Consider the following 11,347-nt stretch of genomic DNA (forward strand, 5'->3'; position numbering starts at 1 on the left):
CAGCCGGCTGGGCCTCGCCGTGCACCTTTGCCAGGTTCTATAACTTGGACAGGCTCAGGTCCTTTCTGTGCAAACGGACATGCACCGGCCACAAGGCAGGTACAATCCTTCAGGCTTTTGCCTCACACTCTTGCCCTTAGATGCTTAAGGCCAGTTCTTATATAGTCGTTCCTCTGTCATAGCACGGCGGGATTGTAATGGTTCCCCATAAGCGTCTAGTGATGCAGTACAAGTGAAGTATTGATAGGGAATGTACTAGGTTACTAACGTAACCTCGGTTTCACTGAAATACGGGAATGAGTACTGTGTTGCTAGCTGTGTTATGATGCTGCACGACTCAGTGTCGTCGCTTCAGTCGAATTTACCTGAGGATCCTATGCCGGAATGCCCGCTTATATAGCCAGATGGCCCAGCCCATTCTGGCGGGCTCAGGCAGCTTCACGGCCATAGGCTCGTGCAACTCCGCTACCTTGCCATTGGTTCGATTTCATTTCACTGCATGAACCAATGGCCATTACACATTTACACAGTTACACTGCATTATTAAAAAAGGCTTCATTTATCGGAGAAAAGGAGTTTTTACCATAAGCGTTTAGCGACACAGTACTCGTTCCCGTATCTCAGGGAACTGAGGTTACGTAACCGAGTACGTTTCTGCTAAAAATTTTGTACATCCATTGTGTAATAATGCATTCAGCTGGATGCAACAAAGAATACCTGCAAGACTGATACTGTCACGAATCCGGTCCATGAACTTCCGTCTGCTAGCCATCAGAGGTCACCCTTTCCATTTTCATTGACTCTCGCACTACACCCTGTTGCATATCACCCCAGACTACATATCCCATCATTCATTGCACTGATTGCACACAGCTGTTTCACTGGTTGCACAGCACTGATTGTACACAGCTGTTTCATATTACTCACTCCCTATTTAACACTCACTCTTATCCCTTCCCTCTGCCGAGTATTGTTTAGCGCTTATCAGTTGATAGCTACACTACAGAGCCCTCGTTAGCCTCCTAGCCTAGCCTAGCCTAGTATTGCCTTGCCTGTTTTCTCGGTTTCTGATCTTCGCCTGTTTTCCTGGATTATCCCTCTTGTCTCGCCCTGTTCGAATACTGTTTGCCCCTCGCCTGGACCATAGCCTGTGTTTCGGATTAACCCTTTGGATTACCCTGTTTGGACATTGTTCGCCCGAGATCGACCACGCCCGCTCACTGGACTTCTCTTGTGTCTTGCCCTCAATATACCTGTTTGCCATTGTCTGACCCTTGCTTGTTTTGACTTTGTTCTAGAATAAAAGCTTTGCATATGGATCCGCACGCCTCTCGTCTCGTCGACCCCGTAACAGATACAAGACTAATGGTTTGTTAATTAAGAACAAAAAAATTTTCTTATGCAATAAAGAATTTGTTGCTTTTGCTAAAATGTAACATTATTTTTTCTAAATTCCTCCACAATTAGTGTTTTTTAAAGAGGAATTTCTAATATATTTGGAGACATTAAGAGGGATTAAAAGTCCCAAAGCTATTTTTTTTATTTTTGGGGGGGTTTTATATTTCTTTTTCATTGTATTTATTTATGTATTTATTTACGTTTGTTAGTTAATTTTCTTTTTGTTTTTATCGTTAATTTATTATGTGGTATGTTGTATAGAGTGTGATATGAAAATTGAGTGTAATCTCAGTCTTTATATGTAAATCTTTCCGTTATGAATGCCTTTCTATTGTTGTTCAATAAGCACATGAATAAAAAAAGAATGCTCCTGCTGCATATAAATAGCTGCCAGTCACATTTTCACAAGTCACAGTCACAGTCACAAAAAAAAAGGAAGCAACCAATACTGTTGTTAAATAGGCTGAGATGTGGGCTGTCACTAACCTGTAGCACATGACTCTAGCAGGATATGTGTATTTTTCCAAGTAAAAAACAAATGTTAACCATAAGTTAACATATTCCATACTGTGTTATATCTCAGTTGCATGCTGTGATCTGTGAATAAAACATTCCCTCAGATTCTAACGCCATGGCAAAACATACATGTTGAAAGTTTGTCCCATACTGTATGTGCTCAGCCATGCCAGCTAACTGCCACATTTGGCCCAAAAGTTTGTGCTATCTGGAGAGCACTGTGTGGTTAAACTAAAAATTAGCACACTTCGGTTCACCATTACACCCTAATACTGTTTCACACGGTTCACCATAAAAGGCCAAGGTACTGAGAAAAGACTCACAATATTTCATCAGAAATACAAGAGAACATATCTTAAAAAGAAGGGTGGAAGTGATCAGGCATGGACCAGGAATTATCTCCACTACATTCTCAGGACAGTGATGATAGAAATCCTCATGCCGTCCAACCTAGTAGCATCCAGCCTGTGGTCGTTGTCCAACCCTCTGAGTGCATGAGCCAAGAACCACCAGCTGAGCCTGTGCCGGATTACATGTGTTACTCCAAATTTTCAATTTTTTTCTGTTGTGTCTGTCTGGGAAGTGTCGCTCTTTATTTCTCTAGAGCTGTAAGTAAAAGTTAATTTATTTACCTTTAATTCAAATTTTCTTCCTCTTGCACAGAAGCCATTTCTTCTTTAGCAAGAAAGTTTTGCATATTATTGCAAACATGTTCATGGGGAAGTAGGTTCAAAGTAGATAAAAACACACCGTTCAAATGTTTGGGGTCAGTAAGATTTTTTCATGAAACGTTCATTAAAAACATTTCTTATTATTATCAATGTTAAAAACAGTTGTGTTGCTTAATGTTTTTGTGGAGACTTTCTTTTAGGATTCTTTGATAAATAGAAGGTTTAAAACAACAGCATTTATTTGAAAAATAAATCTTTTGACAATTTTAATGCTAAAAATGTCAAAACTGTCAATTTTTCTATTGCTTTGATGCATCCTTGCTGAATAAAGTTTTTAGGGAATTTTCCTTGATTTAAAGAGATAGTTCACCCAAACAATTGTGCTGTTGGGTTAATAAAGGCCTTCTGAAGCGAAGCGATTGTGTTTGTGTAAGAAAATATCCCTATTTAAAACTTTATAAACCGTAATCTCTAGCTTCTGCTATGTAGGACATAGGCGTATAGTGTAAGCTCCGGTCAGAATATTATAGTCTCACAAGAACCAAGTTTTATTTTACAGCAAAGCAAAACCAGTCTCATCTTGGCTTATATCGAAATCCTCCGCCATTTTTATTTACAAATCCTCGTTTTGTACTTCTCATTCTTGACCAGTGTTTTGTTTTGCTCTCTCCTCTGCGCTTCCGCATTCGTCACTTCCGCGTTTGTCACTGCGTTCGCCAACATCCTACATCATCCGGGGGAATGCCACTCTCTTGTGAATGTGCGTACGACAGTTAGCGGAAGCTAGAGATTACAGTTCATAAAGTTTCAAATATGGACATTTTTCCATTTTTCCATATTAACCCCCCAGAGCCGTGTGGAGCACTTTTTTATGAAGGATTTATGCACTTTATTTTACTTCGAAATCTCAACCACTATTCACTGCCATTATAAAGCTTGGAAGAGCCAGGACATTTTTTAATATAACTCTGACTGTATTCGTCTGAAAGAAGAATGTCATATAGGATGGCTTGATGCAGAGTACATTTTGGGGTCATTTTAATTTCTAATAAAGAGTGCAAGCTTTTTTAAGCTTCCTCAAGATAACAAACTATAGTGCTGTGTTCATACTATTAAAATAAATTATAAAATAAATATTATGTCATATGCCACATTTAAAATTTTGACTTTTACTTATCTGCACTGGTGCTGTACTAGCTGTGAGATCCAAAGAGAGTTGTGGTTGTCATGTAGGTCAAATACAAGCTAGCAGGTTCTTCAGCTTGAATTAATCTCAGCCACAAAAGCCTTCTTTTTCATGTTTCTTTTAAGTGCATCAGGTCAGGTGCATGCTTTGGAAAGTCCTGCAGTGTAGCATGGAAAACCACAATGCTGAAGGTGCTTTATGAAGCTGACTTCAAACCAGCATTTGCATTTGCTGGCTTACTGTGATCTTCAGAACATTTCTCAACATTGAGACTGTCTTGAAAGTCATATCACTTTAGAACTCATGATAATATGATTATAGTTTGTTGGATCTGTTCCAAAACCTAGAGCTGCATTATTATAGGTTTTGTAATGCAAACATTTTCACTTGACATTCTAAAGAGTCATTGAGACCATAATTTGTCCTCTTTTTTTTCCGGACATGTCCTGGCTGGGATTTCTAAATTGACTTTGTTTTCCTAATGTTTTCAAGGTAATGACTGGAAAGAAGTTTGACCATTAGTGTGCAGGCATTGTACATAATCGACCAATCATGATGTGTGAGAAGGTGGGACCTACAGAGAACGGTCTAAAAATGCAAATACAGTTATAATTCACGGGGGCTGTAGAAAGCAAGTCAATAGGAAAACAAAGCTAAAACCTGGACATTTTAGGCAGTTTAGAAAACCCAACCAGGATGTGTCCTTGAAGAAAAAAAAAGACATATGGTCGACCTTATGTAGAGAAATTGATTGATTGACAACTCTCAGCAAATTTAAGTGTTCAGCTAATAGCTTATATAAGAAAAAAAGATTAGTCTTTATTTTTTGTGCAGTGCTGGTCCCTGGTCAACAACCCTGGTCCACCTTGGCCATTTTTCAATCCTAAAATATGATAAAACATATGCAAATAATCTTTGGTGATGCTAAAAAGTGTTTCTGTAAGCACTCTTGCTCACAGCACATTGTGGTTTGTGGTTCAAGGTCTGATTTTCCGATAACATGTTTTTCTGCATGTACACTCAACCAGTGGTTGACATTTATGATTTTATCTTTACTTTTACAGACTCGCACTGCTAACGCTACAGGACAGAGGAGTAAAGCAGTGAGAAACTCTCAAATTGCACTCGTCCTGAACCATGTAGCCATTGTGGTGGGCCTCATCTTGATTGCATTATTCATCTTCTATAAATTGCAGATCGAATGATTTAAAAATGTATTAAGCATATTGGGCATTGTACTCTCACATGCAATGTTTTCATAATGCTGACTGAATTATTGTGAGATTTTTTGTTCTGTTTGCAGATTTTCATATTGCATATAATATATTGTATTGTTAATATATGCAAAATCTTATTTTTCACTTTTTAAATGACAATAAATAGCATTAAAAAACAAGGAAAGGTTTAACTGACAAATTAAATATATTATGAAATTAAATATTGTATTACTTAATTTTTTTTTATGTTTAAATAAAGGCTAAATGAATGCTAATTTTCTCTGAAGTATCAAAAATCTATGTTTGACCAGAGATTTAGTTAATAAAAAAAAATAAAAAAAAAACATTTAACAATCTCAGCAGAAACATACTTTGTTTTTGACCTTTACAAAGTGCTGGAACAAACAAAATTGTTCATAAATAGAATGGATTGAAGGTAATTCAGAATAATGTGTATAAAAGTGTACATTTGAACTCAGCCCTGCCCTGGTTATATGTTGGAAATTAAGGGGTCAGAATTTGTTTGATTGTTAACTTTGGCAATTATGCTGGTTTCACATGGTTTTTGAAACCTCCCACTTCCCTTTTTGGAAGATGCAGGCCCGGATTAAGGAAACCCATGGGCCCCCTTTATAGTAGCCTATTTTTCCAATCTCCAACACATAGAGAAACAATATGCATACTAAATATTCCAGGCTACAACATATTAAAAGCATAAATTCATTAACACCATATATAAATGAGGTCAAAGCAAAACAGGTTTGCTTAGGCTAAAATTCAGCCCATATGGCCCACATGTTTCCCCTTAAATGTTTTGCTGGGGTTAGGGCCTTTAAATTGTAATAATTAAATAATTTAATAAATAAAGGACAGAAACAAATAATAATAGATATTTCTAATATTTTCTTAAATACATGAAACTAAAACGATCTCTATAAAATTGACGTTTATATTACCCAATATTTAATATTAGTATAGCTTATAATAATAGTGACATTAATAATAATAATAACCATTATGCCATATTTCTACAGCTTTAGTAACTGTAGTGTTGCAGTGTGGATTGAAATGCGTGATTTTCCGTTGGGTACAGTTTATCTCAAGACTTAAGTTTACATGGAGCCATTTAATCTGATTTCATCCAGTTTCACCACAAAGTCTTTGTTGTTCACATATAATTGTGTACGTGTCGTATGCCGAATTCAAATGGGTCAAGCGCTGGTTATCACTTCAATAGAGTGGCGACAGTGTCAATCTAGTTCATAAGCGCTGTGCTGGAGTCATTGGTCCAGTCCAGCTTGTTCTGTCGCGCTGTGCGCGGTTTAATCAGGTAGCACCCTGTCATCACATGGCTTTTAGTGTTTGTTTCCCATGCGCTCCATTAAAGCCGAGGTGATGAAAAGATACCTGCAACTCTAGTTTAAACGAGCACAAAGACATTGGATCGCTCAGAACTTTTTGAGAGAAATAGTGCAGACACTGGACAAGAATGAGTAATATGTTTGGGCGGGTGGGGTTTTGGCACTCGGCCCACCGAGAAAGTTCAGGTGCTCCCATTGGCCAATCAATCTAGGCCTACTTTTCTTGTCCTCCACAACCAATCACAAGCCGTCCTCATTGCTCAGGCCACTGAGGCTTCAGCCCTGCCTAGCACTTGACCCTGGGAAGACGTAATTATTAATATTTCACTTTAAAGTGTTTTGTCAGCTTGAATTTTTGACCAATAGTTGCTTTGTTATTAATGTAAAAACAACAATATTCAAATAATTAGAGATTTAGATAAACATACTTATGTGAACAACATATAATTCAAATAATTAATATTTTTACTACTCAAACTGTCATAGTTAGGGTCTTGAGACTGTTCTTGTGGTACCAATCAGTGTTATCATCAATATTATCATTATTAACCGCCACGAAGATCACTGAGACAATGGTAATAACTTTATTTAAATAAAGAACTTCAGAAAAAAATACATATTAAAAAAAATAGTTTACATTTTTTAACTACAACTGAATAACATGAAGTCTTTCTTGACATGATTGACTAATTTTCCTTTCCAATTTGTAAAGCAGTCCAAACAGGTTACAACTGCTTAAATACTCACTTGCTCATATTCAGCCGTGGCTTTCAGTTTTGAAATGAACAAAAACATTTGTAGGTGAGCCTGGTTTCAACTACCAACCAGCATTATAACTTATAAAAGAGGTTTAAAATATATTTACATATTTGAATAATTAATATTTTGTATTATTTTAATAAACAATTGATTAATTATGCAAATGAGGACAGGACTATACATATATATATATATATATACACATATAAAATATCAAATAATCAATAAGTCCAAAGATCCACAGTGACCTATCAAACAAGTCTTTAATTTTTATTAAACCAGATAAATTAAATAAACAAAGGTGTGCCATCTCTGTAAAGCACAAAGATGATAAGACATAAGGTTAACCAAACAGAACAATGGAGCCCCAAGAAGACTGGAATACATCAGAGAAATCCAAGCTGCAGAGAAATCCAAGCACTCTCCATTCATATTCCCAAACAAATCACTCTTTTAAGCCGGTTCTTGTGAGTGAATCAAAAATAAACACTGAATTAATCAGACTCACTTATTGAACTGCAGCACTTTGGTCATGTACTACTCAGAATGAGTGAGCTCCTGTTGGCCAATGAGATTTTCAGAGAGGCGGGCTCAGCTGTGCTTTCAGTAATGCAGTTGGCTGTAGTCCTGCTTGATGTCAAAGGGATACCGCTCTTTCTACACTCTCAACAGAGTCGAATTATCTCCAATCACATCGATGTGTTGTGTATAGGCAGTTTTTTGATGAAAAATATCTGAATGTTTCTGGCTGTCCAGGTCAGAAATACGGAGCTCCATGTAGTCAGTAGTTTTTCTGTGGGATTTGCTGCTCTTGCTTACGCTCTGTGAGTATTAGTATTAAGGTTTTTTTTCCTCACATAAACAATAAAATAAACTTTTAAATATGATAGCCAACAGTCTGGGAAAGCAGTCTTCTAAAAAGAAACCATAGCCTAATGATGCCAAATGGAATAGTTAATTTACACACACTGTAGTCTACATATAGTGAACTGGACTGACTTTTTATTATTATTATTATTATTATTATTAAAAGCTAACTCAGGATTACCTGTAGTAAAAACAACGCACATATACCATGTGTAGGTCATCCTGAGTAATAGGTCAGATTTTACTTAAAGGGGTGGTTGATCAGCTTTTTTGAAAGGCTTGATGGAGTTTATGGGGTGCAGTGTAACATGTGTTAATGCTTCGTTTTTTAAATTTTTTTAATCATTATTTTATTTTACCTTTATTCTACACTGCGGTTTCTATTCTAGGCTGTGTTCTGGTACATTTTTTTTTTTTATGCACTTCACTCGCTAACTTCCCTCCGTCTCATTTACGCGGATGTTATTGATTACGTTGCATGAGTACCCACTACTGGCGGAACCCTTGGAATGGGCTGAAGTGGAACGTCCTGAGCCCTTGATCACTTAGAATCCGCTATGGAGTTGGTTTATTTTTTTGAAGTGTGCATATGAAGCAGACTCGCTCCCTCTGTCAAAATCGAGGGGTCGAGGGTTTGTCCATATAAACTTCCCTCATCCACTTCACAAAGTGGAATGCACTTCAAAAATGGCAGCGGGGATTCACCTGAGGGGAAGTGCTTAGGGAAGTTTGTGAGTGTGTGTCTAAAAGTGGAGTGGAACTCAGCCCTAGTCAAAACCATAGATATGTATATGTAGATGCCTCATTAGCGACTGTTACTATGGGCTGCTATACGTAACCCGTCCACCATATTCGAAGGGTCAACTTGAGGTCATTCACCATAACATTAACATAAGTTACCAATGTTTCAAAACTTGTAATATTGAGTTAATACATTTAAAAACTGTTAAAGATATATTTAGCTTTTTAGCTTTCGATGCCGTCCGACTATTCTCAGTCCTTGCATGGGCCCATGGAAAGAATTATGAACATGAAGCCAATTGTCGGTTCACAAACTTCTTCAAAGTTTATTATTAGTTCAACAGATTATATAGTCACATCGTAAGCGGTGGTGCAGTGATTCCTCCAATGAGATATGGATTACATATGTGTGGTACACAAGCCAAGCAATATACGTTATATAAAATGGAAGTATGGCCAGGAAGTTCTGGACATATTAGGAGTACAACTGGCAGAAGGATACCTTTTCTCAACTGAACTATACAGTTCAGTCAGTCCAAACTCAACCTTCGTGCCTGTAACCCCCGTCCTCATCCGAACATTTGAACTTAGTGCATAGGAGAAAAGACAAAAAAGGAAAGAGAGAACCCTGAAGGGAGGAGGGAGCGAGACAGAAGAAAAGGAGTGAGAAGGGAGGGATTGCAGAGAGGCAAACTCACAGAAACATCTGGCAGAGAGCATGATATAATTTAACAAAAACACAAACCAACACATTCTCACCTGTGAAAGGTTATCCTGTTTCTTTTTACAACCATTGGCTGTGCAGGATAGTGGCATCTTCAAATATTCATTGATTATTATGGTGAATGACGTCAAGTTGACCGTTAAAGATGGCAGACACATCTACGTGCTTAGCGCAGTCGAATGGGGCATCTACCTATACATATTTATGGTCAAAACCATAGATATATATACACACGTAGATTCCTCATTAGCGACTGTTTCTATGGGCCGCTATACGTGAGCCATCCGCCATATTGTAATGGTCAACTTGACGTCATTCACCATAGTAATCACTGAATATTCTAAAGATGCCACAATCCTGCATAGAACGGCTCAACGGCTCTGTGAGAACCTACAGTATGGTGAATGACGTCAAGTTGACTGTTCCAAGATGGCGAGTGGTGAGTCCCATGATTCTAGTAAATCTCAACAGTTTATACCAAGTGTAGAGGAACAAGCCGAAACTGTGTTCCAAGATGGCGAGTGGTGACTCCCATGATTCTAGTAAATCTCAACAGTTTATACCAAGTGTAGAGGAACAAGCCGAAACTGATTGTCACACTAATCGTTGGCACAAACAGGGAGCGAGAGACCCAAAGGAAGATTAAGGAAAACAGTTTGACACCGTGGTATAATGAGCACATTCGAACCCTAAAGAGGGCAGCCCGGAAAATGGAGCGCAGCTGGAGGAAAACAGCTCTTATTGCATTATAGTCCTCCACATCCACTGCATTCTCAAAACTCTGGCAATTTGATAATACCTAGAATATCAAAATCAACTACGGGTGGCAGATCCTTCTCCTTTTTAGCGTCCAAATTCTGGAATAAGCTACCTAGCATTGTTCGGGAGGCAGACACACTCAGTTTAAATCTAGATTAAAGACCCATCTCTTTAACCTGGCTTATACACAACACACTAACACATTTCTAATATTCAAATCCGTGAAATGATTTTTAGGCTGCATTAATTAGGACAACCGGAACCGGGTACACTTCCCATAACACCCGATGTACTTTATCCCAGTGAGGACCTTGTCTCCTAGACGGCCACTGGGACAAGACCACAGGAACCAGTTGAGTCCTCTGCACAATGTGACTTTGCTGCAGCCTGGAATTGAACTGCTGGTTTCGTCTGGCCAGAGGAGAACTGGCCCCCCGACTGAGCCTGGTTTCTCCCAAGGTGTTTTGCTCTATTCTGTCACCGATGGAGTTTTGATTCCTTGCCGCTGTCGCCTCTCCTCTGGCTTGCTTAGTTGGGGACACTTAATTTCCAGCGATATCATCGACTTGATTGCACAGACACTATTTAAACTGAACTGAGCTGGATGATGACGACGACGACGACGACGACGACGACATCACTGAATTCAATGATTAACTGCCTTTAACTGAAAATGGAGTGTTTACTGTTATTATTTTGCATTATTGACACAATATTTTCCTAATTAATGCTGTACAGTTGCTTTGACACAATCTGTATTGTTAAAAGCGCTATATAAATAAAGGTGACTTGACGTTGCCTGCAAACGTCACACCCCCTTACCATTATGGGTTGTTACATGTTCCCGGGGGCAGGGTTTTTGTAAACATCGGGGTAAGTGATGTCATAAACCAAGGAAAAAGCTCACTGTAGTCCCTACCAGTATGTTAAATTTTTCTTATTTTATATAATGCCCTCTTTTTTCTTTTATTATTTATGTTTCTATATAGAACTATGGTACTGATTGTTTGTTTTCTTTCTTTCCCTCAATTAATGTTATTTTTAAATTGTGTTCTAATTTTGTTGTACCATAATGTAAACTGAATGTTCAAATAAAGCATAATATATATATATATATATTTTTTTTTTTTTTTTTTTTTTTTTTACTT

Source organism: Sinocyclocheilus rhinocerous, unplaced genomic scaffold (assembly GCF_001515625.1).
Source record: "Sinocyclocheilus rhinocerous isolate Xijiao unplaced genomic scaffold, SAMN03320098_v1.1 scaffold5, whole genome shotgun sequence".
Classification (NCBI taxonomy): Eukaryota; Metazoa; Chordata; class Actinopteri; order Cypriniformes; family Cyprinidae; genus Sinocyclocheilus; species Sinocyclocheilus rhinocerous.